Source organism: Saimiri boliviensis, chromosome 9 (assembly GCF_048565385.1).
Source record: "Saimiri boliviensis isolate mSaiBol1 chromosome 9, mSaiBol1.pri, whole genome shotgun sequence".
NCBI lineage: Eukaryota > Metazoa > Chordata > Mammalia > Primates > Cebidae > Saimiri > Saimiri boliviensis.
This window is the reverse complement of record NC_133457.1, coordinates 77,641,204-77,661,920: the sequence shown is the minus strand read 5'-3', so window position 1 is coordinate 77,661,920 and position 20,717 is coordinate 77,641,204.

Here is a 20,717-nt window from a genome sequence, read left to right as displayed (position 1 = left end):
CTTCAACAGCTGCCAGCGTCTCTTCTCGCGAGAGAATGTCACAGTGACGATGTCTCAGTTTCTTAGTCTCTATTAGAAATTTAAAATTATTATTTTAAAAGCTTCAGTCCAGTTTCTCAGAGACTTCACTTGAAAATGGAGGCCCTGAAAAAGCCGTGAGGAGCTGAAAACAAGAGTATTTTGAGAAGCTCAGAAAATGTTTCCTGGCCCTCCTCAGTGCAGGCCATGGCACTGGGTTCAGGTGGAAAGCAGTGATTCCTCACCTTGGGTCCACATTAGAACCACCTAGGATGCATTTAAAAATACCAAGGCCCCCACCCCCATCCCGATTTGGATTCTCTGGCATCTGACACACCCCAGGACCTCAGAGTTTGTTTGGGACTCCCAGGTATTTCGGACATATATCCATGGTGCGGAACCACTGGCTTAGGAAAGAATAATCACTCCATTTGGGATTTTTCTTTTCTTTTCTTTTTTTTTTTTTTTTTTTTTTTTTTTTTTTTTTTTTTTTTTTTTTTGAGACAGAGTCTCCCTCTGTAGCCAGGCTGGAATACAGTGATCTTGGCTCACTGCAACCTCTGCCTCCCAGGTTCAAGAGATTCTCCTGTAGCTGGAATTACAGCAACGCGCCACCACGCCCAGCTAATTTTTGTATTTTAATAGAGACAGGGTTTCACCATGTTGGTCAGGCTGGTCTCGAACTCATGACCTTGTGATATGCCTCGGTCTCCCAAAGCGCTGGGATTACAGGCCCGAGCCACCATGCCCGGCCCATTTGGATCTTTCGTTGTGCAGATTCCGAAAGGAACTCCTGATGTCTGTCCTGCAGGTCTTTGTTAACTCAGTGTGAGTGGGCCTCAAACCAGCAGCTTTGATGAGAGAAATGATTTTTGGAGTTCCTGGAGAACAGCACTGCCCGGCAGGTAAAAATGATGGAAACGTTTTTTACCTCTGCTGCTCAGTACAGTAGCCACTAGACGCCTGTTGCCATTGAGCACTTGAGCACTTGCAATGTGGCTCATGCAACTGAGGAACGAAATATTTAACCTTGTTGATCTTTAAACCTGCATTTAAAGAACCGTATGTGATCAGGGGCTCCAGTATCGAGCAGAGCAGACAGAGTGTACTGAGGGGCCAACTTGGCCGACAAAGGCCCTAGAGTTTCTTTTACAGTGTAGAGAGAACATCGCTTCTGCCTTTGACAAAGGTGGTGAGGCCTGCTGCCCTGGAACAGAAGGGATGTCTCAGAGGAGCGGTTCTCAAAGGATAGTCCTGGAGCCAACAGCATGAGTGACAGCATCAAGGGGGAACTTGCTAGAAATGCAGACTCTCAGGCCCCATCCAGACCTCCTGAATCAGACCCCGCAGTTTAACAAGATCCCCAGGTGATCTGTGTGAATAGTCAAGACTGAGATGACCTGCCAGTAGCTCTCTGCTCTGCCCTTCAGAAGACAAGAAGTCGGTTTCACAGAGCCTTGTGCAGGAGGTCACTCTATATTAAGTCGTGGGTATCCATGTGTATTACCAGACGTGCCTGATGTGGACAGGCAAGAGTTATGGAGAGCAATACATTTGAAATTGGGAATAGATTGGTACAGTTTAAAGGGCAAAGGCGTCATCTTTTAGTTCCAATAAGCCTTCGTTTAGGTGGGGCAGAGGAGAAACTAGAGAATTCAAATGCAAGACGAAGATCTAACTCAAGGTGTTTCCCGCTTGATTTTCAACTTCTTTCCAGTTGTTTCTTTAGATGGGGCTCACATCAGATATCTTGCTAGTATAGAAAGTTCCTGAGCTGTACTGACAAACAAACAGGGCTGTAGCCCCGTGACACTACGCTTTACTTGCAAGATAGATTTCTCTTTGGGAGCTAAGGGAGAGGGGACAGAAAAAAACAAAAAAACCTCAAGCCGGAAACTCAACACATTTAGAAAAGGGGGCAGAAAATAGGACAAGGAAAAAATCGGTTTATGTAACAGCAATTTTTTTGTAATAAGTGTGGGGACAGGTCCCATCAGGATGGCATTAGGCTGTTAATTTTGAAACGATCGTTGGAACCCAGCTGGATAGCAGCAAGCTTTGACGCCAGGAGCAAACACAGCCAGGAAGTGAAGGAGCAGATGACTCAGCCCGCAGGGCACCAGAGGCGGGGATAATTTCTTCACCCAGGGGAGCAGCAATAGTCATCTGTTGTGTAGGCATCACCAAGTTCAACTGTGTGAGCAAGAAGGGAAATCTGTTCTTCTGCAGCTTGTGAAAGAAATTAATCCCCGCTCTCTGCATGCTAAATTTGGATATTTAGCTCAGACAGTCCCTGAATTTGCCTTCAGGTTAAATTCTCCTTTCCTTGGGACCTCCCATTACCTTCACTCCAACCCAACTCTCTCTTGCCCATTTTGTACCCCCAAATCCAAACATAAAACGAAACAACTGGGACTGGGTTCCAAATGCCTTTTTCACATCTGCTCAGGCCATCGTTACAGAATTTCATTTGAAAAAAAAAAAAACAAGATGAAAACAAATGAGGCATTTCATTTTATTTTACACACAGATGAAATTCTGGCATTTCATTTTATTTTACACACAGATAAGGACAGGGCAGTAGGGAGTTTTGGTCTGTGGCCTCTTCCCAGGACTAACAAGGGCTTGACACACGAAAACACACCCTTGGTGTGTTTTTATTAATAAATGTTGGGTACAGTTGCTCACCCCTTGGAATCGCAGCTCTTTGGGAGGCCAAAGCCAGAAGATTATTTGAGGCCAGGCGTTGGAGACCAGCCTCAGCAACATAGCAAGACCTCATCTCTACAGAAAATTTAAAAATTAGCCAGTCATGGTGGCATGCACCTGTAGCGTAGTTCTGGCTACTTGGTAGGCTCAGGCAGAAGGATCACCTGAGCTCAGGAGTTCAAGGTTGCAGTGAGCTATGATTGCACCACTGCATTCCAGCCTGCGTGACAGTGTGAGACCCTATCTCTAAAAAAAGAAATTAAAAAGAAATAAATAAAATACCTCTTATAGTCCATCACCAAAACAAGGATACAGATAAAAAGTCAAAAATTGTGTGAAAACACAATATTCAAAAATCTTTCCAAGATTACTCTTACGGAAAAATTAAAAATGAGTATAGGTTTAAGATTTCTTAGCTCATTAATGCAGTAATCAGTAAGATGGTCAATGTTGGGATGTATAGGTGTGTACAAAGACTGTAAAGAGTGCTAGACTTGAAACTAATTAATGAGCTCCAAGGCAACCATACTCAACCTGTCACAATATTCATTACCTGATAGAAATGATTTGCCTTTCCCAGACAAGATACGCATGTCGAAGTGTAACTTCATAAAGTCTGAGTCCTTGATCAACAGTGAGTCAGAGGTGCACTCCCCTGGTTCACACAATAATCCCTGGGTGTGTCTGTTGAGCAAGGTTCCAGTATGCCATTGATAGGAGACACTAACCTTAACCCTCTCTTGTCCTTATTTCCAAGTGCTGGGTAATTATGTCCCACTGGTTTCAACTGAAATCATTCATCAAACATTTCAACTGAAATCGTTCACAAGTGCTTTAGCTAAGCAGGCCTGAAATTCCTCTAGTTTCCTGGAAATTTCATTAAATGCCTTTGTCCTTCCTGAAATGTCCCCTTTTGAAGTCCTATATTTCAAAGTATCAGTCTTATACTGTATACTTATATACAGGATGAGATATTAATTCAAAGGAACTTAATGCAAGCAGCTAAATTCCTTTCCTCTAAACATGCTTTTCTTCTTTCTCCTTGGTGCCACATTTCACTTAAAGCTGCAGGAAAGCATTGCAGGAAAAATGAGCCGAATGTTTTCGGCAAATAGGTCAGGATGAAGCAGGAATGTTTTCCTGTGCCGAATTAAAAGTTTTCTGTTTCATTTATCAGTAGAATGTTCAAAGTTCTGTGATGTTTCTCTAAGTGTCATACATACATGAAACAGTGTACAATTGAAAAAAAAAAATCCACGTGCTATATTGTCCATTTCTGTTCTTTAGGACTCTACAGTTTAAAACAAGAAATTAAAGAATTTTGAGAGTAAAAGTTATCTTCAAATATTGTATTTCCTCTTAGTGAGATTTTTTTTAACCTTTAAATCTGATGCAGCAAGAAACAAACCTTGGTTATTCTTTTTAAAGAGATATAAACTGATCTGTTTCATGCTCACATGAATCTGATTTCTATATATTTGTTTTACCATTTATTATAGAGGAGTATTTGCCTTTATGATTCTTTGTCCTTTTGCATGCATTAATTAGTAGTTTAGGAGAGGTGAAAGCATTCATTTTTCATTTTTCAGTAATCTCAGTATTTATAGACTGGTGTTTGTGTATTTGAAAAAGTTGTGGCTATTTGTGAGCCTAAGAAAATTTTACAACATCGTTGCTAAAAGAATAATAAGATTTATGACATTTTAGTGTTTAATTATCTTTTAATTTACTTTGATAATTATTCTGGGTTGAATTGTCCCTCCCCATCACACACACAAAAAATATGTTAAGGCCCAGCGCGGTGTCTCATGTCTGTAATTCGAGCACTTTGGGAGGCTGAGGCAGGTGAATCACAAGGTCAGGAGATTAAGACCATCCTAGCTAACACAGTGAAACCCCATCTCTACTAAAAACAAAAAATTAACCGGGTGTGATGGCACACACCTTTAATCCTAGCTACTCAGGAGGCTGAGGCAGGAAAATCACTTGAACCTGGGAGGCGGAGGTTGCAGTGAGCTGAGATTGCACCATAGCACTCCAGCCTGGGCAACACAGCAAGACTCCATCTCAAAAGAAAAAAAAAAGTATATATATATATATATATATATATATATATATAATAATTCTATATATTACATTATATTATATATATATTTACATATTTATATGTTAAAGTCCGATCCTTCAGAACCTGTGAATGTGACCTTCTTTGGAAATAGGGACTTTGCAAATATGATCAAGTTAAGATGAGGTCATAGGGGATTGGGGTGAGCCCTAATCCAATAACTGATGCCCCTTCAGGAAGAGGGAAACATCGGCCAGGCACAGCGGCTCACACCTATAATCTCAGCACATTGCGAGGCCAAGGCAGGTGGATCACCTGAGGTCAGGAGTTTGAGACCAGCCTGGCCAACATGGTGAAACCCTGTCTCTACTAAAAATACAAAAATTAGCCAGGTGTGGTGCTGTGTGCCTGTAATCCCAGCTAATCAGGAGGCTCAGGCAGGAGAATCGCATGAACCTGGGAGGCGGAGGTTGCAGTGAGCCGAGATCGGGCCATTGTACTCCAGCCTGGGCAACAAGAGTGAAACTCTGTCTCAAAATAAAGAAAGAAATAAATAAGAGGGATATGTGATCACAGACAGAGAGAGAACACCAGGTGACCTCAGAGGCCGAGAGTGAAATGATGCTACCGCAAGTTAGGAATGCCAAAGCTATCAGGCACCACCAGAAGCAGGAGAGGATGGAACGGGTTCTCCCCGGGAGCCCCCAAGAAGAAAACAGCCCGGACTGATTTTGGACTTCTGGCCTCTGGAGCTGAAAGTGAAAATGGCTCTGTTGTTTTAAGCCATCAGGTTTGCGGTAATTAGTGACAGCAGCCCCAGGAAATGAGCACAGTGGTGAATCAGATCCTACATTGAAACCATCCCAATCTTATGGATACACCAAGTCTTTGTAATTTGAGCTTAACTACTTACAAGAAAGAATTGTGACTATCGATAAAGATGAGAAAATTTTACCATCCTGTTTAAGCCCTCTGTGTCTATTTCCAGGGTCATGCCACGGTATAAACAGGACAAACAGAACTCTCTGGTTTTGCTACCACTGAAACAGCATTTCTGTGGGAGATCCATCCTAGGCAGCACCTAGAGATGCCAGGGCCACAAAGCTGCTGCCCAGCATTGCATGCACATACGCCCTCCCCCCCCCAGGATGGGATCAGTTCCCCCAGGATGGGATCATTCTCCCGAAGGCTGAGGCTGGCCATGAGTTTGTGAGATGAGGCTGTGACAAGGTGGCAGGGACAGGACACTGTCTAGTGGGGATGGGATGCACAAGAGAGATGAAGGCTTCTGCATTTCTGTTCCCAGAGCTCTTTCGTGGGAGAACTAAGGGCACAGACCAGAAGGCAGACAGAGGGGAGCAGGCTCTTTCTGGGAAACATCAGCTCCAACACAGACTCGGCTCCTTTGGAAGGAGATGGAGCCGGGGTGAGATAGAGGCAGACACCCTCCAGATGGATGGGACAATCACGGTCCCAGCCTTTGTACGTCTGCTAGGTGAGTAGGGCTGCAAGTCATGTGGGAGCTGGGGCAGACACTCTGCTGAGTGGGCATCAGAGGTTCCCCCAAGTGGGCATCTGGCCTGAGAGAGCCATTGTTCTCAGGATTCATTTGCCCAATGAGCCATGGTTTCTGGAGACCAGCAGGACTAACACACTTGTGTTTGAACCACCCATATAAGAGAGCCATGGAGAAAACTAAGTATCAGTCAATTCCATTTCTCCCATCGCAGCCCCAGTCCACACCCTGGGAGGCAGCCTACTGGTGGTTGTCATTCTTTATTCTTTATTTTCCTCCAGCCTTTCCTCATTGGTCCATGTAGGTTTCTTCGGCCACCCAGAGGGTGTGGTAATTCTGTGGCTCTGTCTTAGTAGGCCTGTGTGCCTCAATACCCCTCATCCATAATTCTTCTGACCCCACACCATGCTAAGTGAAACAGAGCTCCACAGTCTCCCCATGTCACTGGTCCCCAGCCTGGAAAGGAGACAGAGATGCCCTGCTAGCCTTAGCTCCTCATTCTCTGCAGGGAATCTGTAACTCCTCCTGATCACAATCACTCATGCCTTTCCTCCAGCGGGCTTAAACTTACACAGTGTCTGCTGAAAACCATCCTATGTTGATTTTTTTTTTTTATTATTTAACATTCAAATAAGTAACATCATCTTTAAGTTTAGGATGCGACTCAAGTGCCGACTACAAACTGCACTGAAGTAGAAGAACTCAAATGCTTGCCTGGACCAGCCTCAGATGCTATCCAGAAGTTCTGGACATGAGAGTTTAGGCAGTAAGCTGCCCGTATAATTTTCACTCTGCGTAACCATAAGCACAGGAATAATGGAAACTGCCCAGAAGATACTGGAATGTTCTTTTCTATTCAATTAAAAAGTGATGTCACAGTTTGCTTGAGGGCAGAGCACATGGAAGTCTCCCTGATGTCACTTCTTCAGGTCACTGACAGAGCCACAGTTTCCCCAGGAGATCGTCCAAGGATCTCTGAGTCCTTTAGTCTTCTGGGATCATCCTTTCCTTTAATATCCAAATAAAATGTCTGAGGAAGTAGAGACCAAAGTGTAGACTAATCACATGCATATGCCTCCCCGTCTTCCCCAAATCCCTTTAGAATGAAAGTCAAGAGCTACAAGAGGAATTAAACCCATCACAATAATGGGATCTGTATGAGGTTCATCAAGAACTGTGAAACTGTGGACAATAAAATGGAAACGCAAGCAGATCTGAAGATACTCTTGGATAAAACAAAGCAACGAATGAAAGATCAAGTCCAGACAGATTCCTGTGAATTTTATAACTTGGGGGGATTTTAAAAGAAAGGCTTCAGAGGAAAAGAAAATCAGATCAGCTATAAGGAGAAGGAGATTCAGACTAACATTGATTAGACCTCTTTCATCAACACCAGACAGTAAAGCACAGTGGAGAAACGCCTTCAAATTAAGACGGAAAAAAATATTTTGAACTAAAATGTCATTGTTAGCCAGAATGTCCACTGAGCATGAATAATATATATTCTCAGATATACCCAGCCTCTAAAAGCCTTTTCTGCAATAAAAGGAGAGAGAAAACAAAATAAAAGAGGTAGACTTGAGATTCTAGAAAACAACAGATTTGCCCCCTGAAGTACGGAGGGAAAAAACATGCCTTGGGATTAGAGCTCCCAGCAGGTCTAGACAACAGCCACTTTAGATTGTAGCCGAAATGCGGGAGTCTCTGGAAACAAGTCTTCAGAGAGAAAGTGAAGCCCCTAGTTAGTGTGATTAAACAGCTGGATATTTCTGAAGATGTGTAATGATAAATGTCCTCTGTTGTCAAAATAAATATAAGGAAGGAAGGGAGACAGGGAGGGAAGAAGGAAGGAAGGGAAGGAGGGAGGGAGGGAGGGAGGGAGGGGAAGTGAAGGAAGAAGTGAAGGAAGAAGGGAAGGGAAGGAAGGAGGGAAGGAAGGAAGGAGAAGGGATGGAAGGAGGAGGGAAGGGAGGGGAGGGAGTGAAGGAGAGGAGGGAGGGAAGGAAAAACTTTGGCAGAGGTACTTTTTAAGAAAATGATAGGCCGGGCGCGGTGGCTCAAGCCTGTAATCCCAGCACTCTGGGAGGCCGAGGCGGGTGGATCACAAGGTCAAGAGATCGAGACCATCCTGGTCAACATGGTGAAACCCCGTCTCTACTAAAAATACAAAAAATTAGCTGGGTATGGTGGCGCGTGCCTGTAATCCCAGCTACTCAGGAGGCTGAGGCAAGAGAATTGCCTGAACCCAGGAGGCGGAGGTTGCGGTGAGCCGAGATCGGGCCATTGCACTCCAGCCTGGGTAACAAGAGCGAAACTCCGTCTCAAAAAAAAAAAGAAAAGAAAAAAGAAAAAAAAGAAAATGATAGTGGCCGGGTGTGGTGGCTCAAGCCTGTAATCCCAGCACTTTGGGAGGCTGAGGCGGGTGGATCACAAGGTCAAGAGATAGAGACCATCCTGGTCAACAGGGTGAAACCCCGTCGCTACTAAAAATACAAAAAATTAGCTGGGCATGGTGGTGTGTGCCTGCAATCCCAGCTACTCAGGAGGCTGAGGCAGGAGAATTGCCTGAGCCCAGGAGGCAGAGGTTGCGGTGAGCCGAGATCGCGCCATTGCACTCCAGCCTGGGTAACAAGAGTGAAACTCCGTCTCAAAAAAAGAAGGGCCGGGCGCAGTGGCTCAAGCCTGTAATCCCAGCACTTTGGGAGGCCGAGGTGGGTGGATCACGAGGTCAAGAGATCGAGACCATCCTGGACAACATGGTGAAACCCCGTCTCTACTAAAAAAAAAAAAAAAAAAATACAAAAAGTTAGCTGGGCATGGTGGTGCGTGCCTGTAATCCCAGCTACTCAGGAGGCTGAGACAGGAGAATTGCCTGAACCCAGGAGGCGGAGGCTGCAGTGAGCCGAGATCGCGCCATTGCACTCCAGCCTGGGTAACAAGAGCGAAACTCTGTCTCAAAAAAAAAAAAAAAAAAAAAAAAAAAAGGAAAGAAAAAGAAAATGGTAGTGAAAACATGAAGCAAGCTGAAATATAGCATGGTTGTGATTTTGAGGAATTGAATGAAGGCAAGCAAAAAAATTTATTTGACCTCGATGCTAGAAGCATTTTCCTTAAAATGTTACAGGAATAGGGATGTATGATTCACAGAGCAAAAATGAATTTTAGCCCATTACCAGGCTTTAGAATGAACACCAGTTATAACAATGTTAATATGACGGCTTATTGAACACCTGTAAACAAGGTCTAGAAAAACAGAAATGGGATTGTAGGGCAGAATGTGCCTGTAAAAGTATATCTGTCGCTGATAGAGAGGATAGGAAGAAAGAGTTCTAGCAATTAAGGTAGTTAGAAAACATTTGTCCTCCATCCTGTATCCTTTAAGTTGTATTTTTTGTTGTTCGGCCCCTATGCACAACCCCACCTCCACCCATTGGGCCTTGCTGAGTCATCTGAGTTTCAGCCTCTTCCTCCGGGCCTGGCCAAGCCTACCCTCAGGCTCCAGCCGAGGGCCAACTTCCCTAAGCTCCCTCCTTTGGCAACCCCGTCTACAGTGATCTCATTGCCGAAACCAAAAGGGTGCTTCAGGACTGCTTCACAAACTCAAACTGACATACCAGATGGAGAATCTGAATAATGTGCTCTTAATACTGCTCATAAAAATCAAAACACATGAAGAATTTAGTATCAAAGGAAAATTTCAACTGCTTGTTTGGAAAACACTTCTAAAAGTGGGGAATCTGATCTGTGCTTGAATTAATATTCTCGATGATTTCTACTTTCAGAGCAAAAGCAACCCAGAGCCTTATTTTCTGACCTCCTTTTTTTTTTTTTTTTTTTTTTTTTAAGACAGAGTTTCACCATGTTAGTCAGGCTGGTCTTGAACTCTCAACATCAGATGATCAGCCCGCCTTGGCCTCCAAAGTGTTTGGATTACAGGTGTGAACCACCACGCTCGGCCTTCTGACCACCATTTTATTAATAACATTTAAACCTGAACACCTGCCTCTTTCTTTATTGAGCAGAGCAGAAAAATAAGACTCGGCCTCTGCGAACGCTTTGTTACATGGATGTGGAGCCAGGGTGTGATAGCATCACCTAGAGAGCTTTTAAATGTCCTGACGGCCAGAGCACACACTGGACCAATTTCATCAAAATCTCCACAGGGGAGGCCCAGGCACCAGGGTTTTTCTGGAGCGTCTCAAGTGATTCCAGTGATCCAGAACTGCTTTAAAGGCTACAGCTTTTCAAATAGTGACACTTCCAGAACCTTAGATACATATTAGAATCACCTGGGTAGCTACAAAATTTCTTATGCCTGGGTCCGATTTTAGAAGCTCTCATTAGGGTGTGACCTGGGCATTAGGATTTTAAGACTCCCTAGGTGACTGTAATAGCCAGCATTGAGCCCACTGCTCCAAAATAGAACAGAGCACTAAGAGGGACAGGCTCCGCAACAGAGTTGAAGGACCCCACATTTAAGGAGACAGAAGAGATGTGGAAAGCCATGGAGGCAAACAATGACATTTTTGGAAACTCACGTTTTTCACTCAGAGTAGTAGAGAGCTAGAGAACCAGGGAGTGAATTAGGAGATTCATTCCTGCTAACTGGGTAGAGGGGTCCATGTAGGGCACTGAGAAAAGAGTTTGAAAGGAATCTCCTAACTTCTGTCTGCTTCTGGCCTCTTCTGCACAGAAATCAGCCACAGCCACCGAGCTGCAGGTGTTAGAGAGGCTCTCGGGGCAGCAAACAACCCCCTGTGCTCAAGGACCATTGAAAAGAGGCTCCCACGCCAGGTGCGGTGGCTCAAGCCTGTAATCCCAGCACTTTGGGAGGCCGAGGCGGGTGGATCACAAGGTCAAGAGATCGAGACCATCCTGGTCAACATGGTGAAACCCCGTCTCTACTAAAAATACAAAACATTAGCTGGGCGTGGTGGCGCGTGCCTGTAATCCCAGCTACTCAGGAGGTTGAGGCAGGAGAATTGCCTGAGCCCAGGAAGCGGAGGTTGCAGTGAGCCGAGATCCCGCCATTGCACTCCAGCCTGGGTAACAAGAGTGAAACTCCGTCTCAAAAAAAAAAAAAAAAAAGAAAGAAAAGAGGCTCCCAGGGACAGCAGCCCTTGGGCTTTCCTTCTTCCAGCACCCAAGGCAGACCAAGCATAGCGATGGTGGAACTGGCTTCTTTTTAGTGCTCCTTCTTCTACAAGTTTATGGGTGAAACCCCAAGCACCGATGTCATCTGGTAGAAAACCAATGAATGAGAGTGGCCAACAGTTGTTCTCCAGGATCTGGGCTCTCCTTGTGGGGTTCATTCTCTCTCCTCTCCTGTTAGGCATTATTCTACGTAGTAGGCAAAACTACCGATGAACTTCAGCCCCCGAGTTACATTCCAAAGAATCCTCCGTCTTCAATGCGAGCGGGACTTGTGACTTCCTTCTAGCCAACAGAATGTGGCAACAATGATGGGATGTCACTCCTGCGATTACATAATGGCCTGTCATAAAATGACATCTTCGCAGAATGCACAGAGTGGGAGACGCTCTTCTGCTGACCCTGAAGAAGTGCCCAGGGACATAGCCAAAGGGTAGAAGACTGCAGGACTCTTAAGGAGCTGACAGCGGCCAGACCATCTGGAAAAACAGAAATCTAACCAGCAACCTGCAGCCGCTCGCCCAGGAAACCAACCAATGACCTGCAGGAGCCAGCCCAGGAAGCCAGCCTGCATTTACAAGTCAATTTTCTAGGAAGTCAGACCACCAAATCTAACAACTGCTCCAAGCAGCTAAACAATAACCCCTGTAACAATCAGTCTCATAGGGCCAGGACTCGATTAGTAACAGCTTCCCTCATTTTAGTGCTAATTTCCAACTAGGGACCAGCCAGAGAGAACAAAATATGCACTTCTACCCAACCACAGAGGACAGCCTTCTTCCAGTTAGCCCACCTGCAGATTCCTCATCACAGCAGCCTCCATGAAGGCACACCTGAAGCCTTCCCTTGCTTCCTGGATAAAGTCTTCCAACTCCTCTGCCGGGGAGTCAGAATTAGTAGCATCTTGGACAATAGTTGAAGGAGGAGCAGCCATGAACAAACCACTCAAACACCGAACAGGAAAGGAAGTGGTAATTTCATTCAGCCAGGAGCTGCGGCAGGCAGGGCCGGCAGAGGTGCCTCAACAACCAAGCTCCCTGACAAAGAAAACCCTGGCCCTTTCAAAGGCTTACAGTCTAACAGGTGCACATGTGAGAGGATCCAGAGCGTGGGGGACACAACTAGGTGAGGGGTCTGAGCCACTGAGCAAGAACAATGCTTTCCAGGGAAAACTTCTCCATACCATGTCCGTGAACTATAGATAGGGTTGTGGTTAGCAGTAGGGGGTTTAATGTTAACCTGGCCAGCAGCGCCAACCAGCCCTTACACTGACCTTCTCTGGCTGACTTTTAACTTATCCTTTTGAAATGCAATGCAGAAGGCTAAAGGGAAGTGTCCTTGGAAGCCTAAGAGAAAGAGGTCTCCTTCTTCACGGTGACTTTGAGGAAAACCCTTTCAGCCTAGTGTTGGGATGGAATGGAGCAGGCTGAAGAGCAAATGGCAGGTGAGGAAGCCGAGACAAATAACACAGACACGAGTAGCACAATCTAAGAATTATAGGTGGTCTAGACCAGCAGGGAGTGAACTTTCTGTAAAGGGCCAAATAGCATATTTTAACTTTTGTGAGCCAGATTATTTCATTTTACATTATTGAGATTGAATCTTGCTCTGTCACCCAGGTTGGAGTGCAGTGGCACGATATTGGCTCCCTGCAACCTCCACCTCCCAGGTTCAAGCGATTTTCTTGCTTCGGCCTCTCGAGTAGCTGGGACTACAGGCACACGCCACCACGTCTGGCTAATTTTTTGTATTTTTAGTAGGGACAGGTTTTGTCATGTTGGCCAGGCTGGTCTTGAACTCCTGGCCTCAAGTGATCTGCCTGCCTCGGCTTCCCAAAGTTCTGAGATTATAGGCATAAGCCACTGCACCCAGCCCCAGGTGATTTTTAAATATAGGTTTAATTATTATTCATGTATGGTGAAGCCAACAAATCCTTGAATGAGATGCTTGCCATTGAAAAGATAATTTGGTATAGTTCCCAAGAGGAGGTGGGGGGCCAGATTTTTCATGCAGGCTGTAGCTGCTGACCCATCTCTAGATGAAGGAATCATTACCATTAGAGCAGATGTAGTAATCAGAGATTTCCCTAAAGAAAATTTTTTAGATCTGAAAAAGAAATGCTTAGATAAATCAAAAAGTTTAACTCTGTTGTACTCAAATCAATAAAGAAGTATTCATACTCCAACATATACTGGGAAATAGCTTCAAGCTGGAAAATAAAATAAATTCTTAAAGGATGTAAAATCAGTGTCTATAATAATTTGGATGGCAGAAAGCTTTCTAGGCCTCTCTGCCCACCTGGTGTCTTATCATTCAGCAGCCTTTCCCAAGATTCTTTCCATGATTTTGGACTCTGTGATGACAAAAACTGGCATAGCCAGAGCTTTAAAGTCACACAGCATCATTTTTGACACATTCTCTTGGTCAAAGCAATCCAGAAAATAAGACTAGATTCAAATAGAGGGGAAATAAACCAACCTCTTCACAAGAAAAGTGATAGATGTGCATATACCAGGATGGGAAAAATTGTCAGGGGCCATTTCTGCAGATAATCTACCACAGAAAACAAGAACTCCACATACATTTGTGTGGGGAACATTCCCATGTGAGACCCCCCAAAAGGCGTGGGTCTCACTGTACGGTGAGTTTGATCCCAAACACAGTTTCCTGTTGGAGGCAGTCAAGCTATCAGAAAAAGGAACTGAAAGATAAATGATCAGTTTCTAATATCAACCACGATATCATTTGGGCTTAAAACTATGCGGTGCTGCTAGACCAAGTGACTCCCTACCAGCAACCAGTTTCTGCTCTTAACTTTTTATGACTCTTTCTTTAAGAATAAGCTTTAAACTTTTCTTTACTTGCCTGACTGCCTTGTACCCTAGATAATGGTTTAACTGTGGGGATATTTGCAAAGCAAATGCCACCACACGGGATGGCTTTGATCCCTGACTCAGAGACTCCTGAATGGGGGAGTTGAGATAAGTTGAGTCAGGAGCAGACAAAGGAGAATCTGGTTAAAAGATATTCTGATGAGCAAAACCAGAAAACCTTTTCACATCTCAGTTCTAAAACAAGATCAAACCAGAAATACCTGCAGCCATGAGGAATAATGTCTGGATGTAAACAAGCTTTGTGATCACAGGAAATTTTGTTGCTTTTTACAACCACTGATTGTGTATCTGACTTCTCTATTGTATAGGCCATGTAAGGTACAGATTTGCATTTCCTCTTGCAATGACTTAAACCAGAGCAAAGAAAGTGTATTTATTCCTGGCCTTTGAAAAATAAAATTTGCTGTTTAGGCATGGCCTATACAGCCCTCCAGATGCCTCGCTTTCTCTATCTCTCTTATTTCTTCAAGTGCACGCTCTCTTCCAGGTATTGGGACCCTCTTGCAGGTCGAGAGACCCCCGACAGACGTGCCGTCCCGGACCAGTCCCCGACACATTTGTGTGTAAAGAGATAAGAAAAATTTTTTCTGAAACAACATAGACTTAGAAAACTTCTGATCTTTAGGTTCTTCTTGAAAAAAGTATTTTGTTGTATTCTTTCTATTCTGATGAAAAGGTATATCATTAAGAAAGGCAAAGACGCCGGGCGCGGTGGCTCAAGCCTGTAATCCCAGCACTTTGGGAGGCCGAGGCCGGTGGATCACGAGGTCGAGAGATTGAGACCATCCTGGTCAACATGGTGAAACCCCATCTCTACTAAAAATACAAAAAATTAGCTGGGCATGGTGGCGCGTGCCTGTAATCCCAGCTACTCAGGAGGCTGAGGCAGGAGAATTGCTTGAACCCAGGAGGCAGAGGTTGCGGTGAGCCGAGATCGCGCCATTGCACTCCAGCCTGGGTAACAAGAGCGAAACTCCACCTCAAAAAAAAAAAGAAAGGCAAAGACAAGATATGGAAGACAGGAAAATAGATATTGAAACAAGTTTAAACAAATAATTAAATCTAAGTAATTGTTATAAATAGATTGAAATCGAGGCCAGGCGCGGTGGCTCAAGCCTGTAATCCCAGCACTTTGGGAGGCTAAGGCGGGTGGATCACGAGGTCAAGAGATAGAGACCATCCTGGTCAACATGGTGAAACCCCATCTTTACTAAAAATACAAAAAATTAGCTGGGCATGGTGGCACATGCCTACAGTCCCAGCTACTCAGGTGGCTGAGGCAGGAGAATTGCCTGAACCCAGGAGGCAGAGGTTGCGGTGAGCCAAGATTGCACCATTGCACTTCAGCCTGGGTAACAAAAGCGAAACTCTGTCTCAAAAGATAAATAAATAAATAAATAAATAGAATTGAAATCTGTAGATACAACATAATTCTTGAAAGACAAGTCCTACAGTCTAAAAATAATGATTTGCTAATCCAAATATTTGTTTTAAAGTTCAAAGTGTATAAACAAATACTAGAGAAAGGAGAGAGAGGCTGGGCATAGGCTATGAGCAGGGAACTGGGAAGCGTGATGAATTCCATGTTGACATGGGCAGAGCCACATATTTTTTATCCTGGTAGTTAAAGTAGACAGCTTTCAAATGAATTAAAGATAACCAGAACTCTATTTTCCACCCCCAAAACTGCTCCCATCTCAATAACTGGACACAGGATTCAGCAGAAAGCCTAAATGCATATGTAGTCTCTCTTTGTTTCCCTCTGTCAGACTTCTGCAGTATGCCCTGAAGCCTTATCCTCTGAAACATTTGCCGGAAAGGTTTAGTGCATGTCTTGGTCTGTGTTTTTTTTTTGTTGTTATTGCTGTAACAGAATACCTGAGATTGGGTGATTTATAATGAGCAGAAATTTATTTCTTACATCTCTGGAGGCTGAGAAGTTCAAGATCAAGGGGCTGGGATCTGGCATGGGTCTCCTTGCTGTATCATCACATGTCAGAAGGTAGAGGGCAAAAGAGAACAAGACGGGGCAAACTCACCCCTTTATAAAGCCCTCAATGCCACCTGGAGCCCTTATGGCCCAATCACCTCTTAAAGGTCCCACCTTTAATACTGTTGCAGTAGCAATCGAATGTCAACATGAGTTCTGGAGGAGACAAACATTCACACAATAACAAGGCGTAAACACATATCCGCATGCAGGTACACATGCATGCACACATCTTTTAAGGGCACCACCTCGTTATAACTTATTTTACACATACTCAAAGGAGACAGTATTTTTCTAGTTTATGTAAGCAAATATTGCTACTTTAAGTCACCCTACAAGTTTAGTAAATTTATTGATGGCTAAATTCAACCAGAATGTAATCCAAATTGCATTCAAATGTACTACAGGAGGGATACGTAAAATAGCTTGCCCAGTGGGTCCTACCTTCAAAGTTTAGCTTGAATTCACTCACTCTCTTTTGTCTCTAACCCTCTACCCAATCAATCCAGCATCCCTTGCCTGAGGACTGAAAGTCGACCTCTTTTGTCTCCTTCTGCCATTCATTGCTCATCTCCTCCCCGCTCTCCCTTCTCCCACAGCCTTCTTTGTGGCCTTTTAAGAAATATAAAGTTGCCTGCGCGGTGGCTCAAGCCTGTAATCTCAGCACTTTGGGAGGCCGAGGCGGGTGGATCACGAGGTCAGGAGATCGAGACCATCCTGGTCAACATTGTGAAACCCCGTCTCTACTAAAGGTGCAAAAAAATGAGCTGGGCATGGTGGCGTGTGCCTGTAATCCCAGCTACTCAGGAGGCTGAGGCAGGAGAATTGCCTGAACCCAGGAGGCGGAGGTTGCGGTGAGCCGAGATCGCGCCATTGCACTCCAGCCTGGGTAACAAGAGCGAAACTCCGTCTCAAAAAAAAAAAAAAAAAAAAAAGAAAAAAGAAATGTAAAGCAGATGGAGCCATTCCTTGCTGACACCCTCCTCAAGCACTCTCCCTGAGGCTCCAGCTGCAGCCCCGGTGGGCTTCTGCAGATGCCTTGTCACCCAACTTAAGGCCTTGTCTCTGGTTGTTCCTTCAACCTGGACTGGAATATTTCTCAGGTGCTGTCTGCACCTTTCTTGTCATCCATCTGAGCTTAAGCATAACCTTCTCAGAGAGGTCTTCTCTGATAGCCCAAATTAAGCAAGCCCCCCACCCCGCCACAACTCTTCCTCACACTATTCTGTTTGTTTTTCTTATGGTATGCATCATGCCCTGCATATCTGCATGTTAAATTGTTCATAACTGTTCATGTGTTTCTTGTCTGCCCCCGTTAGATGGTAAGTACACTGAAGGAAAGATTTGATCTGTTTCATCACATACCCACAGTACCAAGGACAGTGCCTGCCATCCCACAGATAATCAAAAGTTCTATATAGAAAAAAAGAAATGAGACCAGGTGTGGTGGCTCACATCTATAATCCCAGCACTTTGGGAGGCCGAGGCGGGTCTATCACGAGGTCAAGAGATCGAGATCATCCTGGACAGCAGGGTGAAACCCCGTCTTTACTAAAAATACAAAAATTAGCTGGGCGTGGTGGCGTGTGTCTGTACTCCCAGCTACTCGGGAGGCTGAGGCAGGAGAATTGCTTGAACCAGGGAGGTGGAGGTTGCAGTGAGCGGAGATTGTGCCACTGCACTCCAGCCTGGGGACGGAGCGAGACTCAGTCTCAAAAAAATAATAAATAAATAAAAGAAAAGAAAAAGAAAAATGAAGGAACCACTATGGCTAAAACAACAAATATACTTTCCAAATGACTAGAGAATATATAAAGAAATAGAGCACAGTCAGTTTAACCAAGAAACGCAGAACTTAGGAAATGGCAATGTTTCCTAAAACCCTAAAAGCATAAAACGAGATGGCAGAAATTAAACCAAATTCATGAGTTGGGTTTAAAAACCAAGCCCAATCATGATATACGTTGCCTTAAATGGACTCCTCCAAAATATGATGATACAGAGAGACTTAAAGGATGGACAAAAATTTACTAGATGGATGCAAAGACAAAGAAAGCAGGGATCATGATATGAATTTCAGTCAAAGAATAAATCAAGGGAAACACACTGAATTGGGCAAAGGAGTTTCATTATACCAACAACTATGCAGTCCATGGTGATGTGATAGTACACATACATATTTATGTACTATGCAGCAGAGCATGAAAATGCTGTAATAACAACAGTTGAAAGTCAAAGAAAAATGTCAGAATTCCAATTGAAATGGAAGATGTTAATACACCCATCCTAAATCCATTTTCTTCATGATGAGTAGGGTAGAAGACAGAATATAATCTAGAAGCCTTTCTGGAAGATGAAATAATAAATGACATAGAGACTTAGAAGAAATGTACAAGACAAACGAACATTTAACTAATTATTGTTCGTGTTCACTGATAAACGATTTTTTAACAACTACTATATGCTCAGCCTAGAATTAGATTATGGGACTTGCTTAATCTGTCTTCTATTCAGATAAATATGGAAATATTTTCTCAAAATTGATCATCTTTTAGATCACAAAGACCCAATTAATTTTTTTAAAAAGCAGAAATTCAACAAGCTCCTCCTTCACCATCATGCAATGTACCTGGAAATTGATTAACAAAAATTTAACGAGCAACAACAAGGAACTCTCAACACTTGGAAATTTTTAAGTGATTTACATACTAAAGTCAAAGAGTATAACAAAATCTTAAGTAATTTTATATAAGATTGCCTTCATACTTGTGTTTCCAATTCTTTCGCCAGAGCAACTCCATCTTGAATACAGGATGAGTAAAATAAGGCTGAGACCTACTGGGTAGCATTCCTAGGAGGTTAAGGCATTCTTAGTCACAGGATGAGACAGGAGGTTAGCAGAAGATACAGGTCACAAAGACCTTACTGATAAAAGAGCATGTGGTAAGGAAGCCAGCCAGATCCCACCAAAACTGAGATGGTGATGAAAGTGACCTCCAGTCACCCTCATAGCTCATTATACGCTAATTATAATGCATTGGTATGCTAAACGACATTCCTACCAGCCCCATTAAAGTTTACAGATGCCATGGCAACCTCTGGAAGTTACCCGATATGGTCTAAAAAGGGGAAGAACCCTCAGTTCCAGGAAAATTTACCAATAATCCACCCCTTGTTTGGCATACAATCAAGAAGTAAATACGTATAAGCAGCTGAGTAGACCACATAAGCTTGCTTTCACTTTACCCTATGGATTCGCCTCCAATTCTTTCTTGTGTGAGAGCCAAGAGCCCTCTCCTGGGACCTGGATTGGGATCCCTTTTCGGTTTTTCTTCAGATTAACTAAGGATTCATACAGTATTTTAAATGTTTAAAGACTTCAAAAGCATGCAACTTGAAAAGTTAAGGGCCCACGCCAGGCACAGTGGCTCACACGGGTAATCCCAACAGCGTAGGGGGTCAAGGCAGGCGGATCACTCGAGCCCAGGATTCTGAGACCAGCCTGGGCAATATGGTAAGACCCCGTCTCTACAAAAAAATACAAAAATTAGTCCGACACAGCGGGGTTCACTTGTAGTCCCGGCGACTTGCGAGGCTGAGGTAATTGCTTAAGCCTGGGTGGTGGATGTTGCATTGAGCCAAAATTGTGCCACTGAGCATGGGTGACTGAGGGAGACTGCTTCCAAAAGAAAAAATATATATATTAAGGGCTCCATAACCCCACACCCCAGGAATAATCACCGACTCCTTTCTTTTAGATTCCAAGACAAAGATATAAGTCAAAAAGTAGAAAGAATGTATCCTTTTCAATGTCCCTTCCTTTTTAGAACCTCCTCTCTCTAGTGAACCATATCTTTGGAGAGGGAGACGCATAGTTATAAGCACTGTTTAGGTAATTTCTAATCCATAGAAATAGTTAACTATCTGCTGATACTCTCTGTCTTCCGCGTGGCTATGCTATGGGGCTTGAGCAGGGTGACGTCTCCCAGTATCTGCACAGACCAATAAATAAATGAGAATTGCCATAACGATTATGATGATTATTTTATAGCTCAGACCCTGGAGTAAAAAAATTGCTCTAAGCCATTTTATGCCCACATGACACTCACCTCCACCTGCCCCACTCAACAGAGAACAGAAACAAATTGCTGAGTCGCCAGCTCTGGGCAATGCCTCCAGAACTAACACTGCTTGGTTTATTTTAATGGGGAAATAACTTCATTAGAAATGACATTTTCTTGGCTAGCTGGTCCCCAAGCCTGCAAAAGTGCCCCAAGAGCTGTTGTGCTCTCTGCAGCTGACTGAAGCAGCCACTCTAGTCTAGTGGGACCCTGGGATGAGAGGTCAAATCTGCCAAAAATGAGGTCAGTCCAT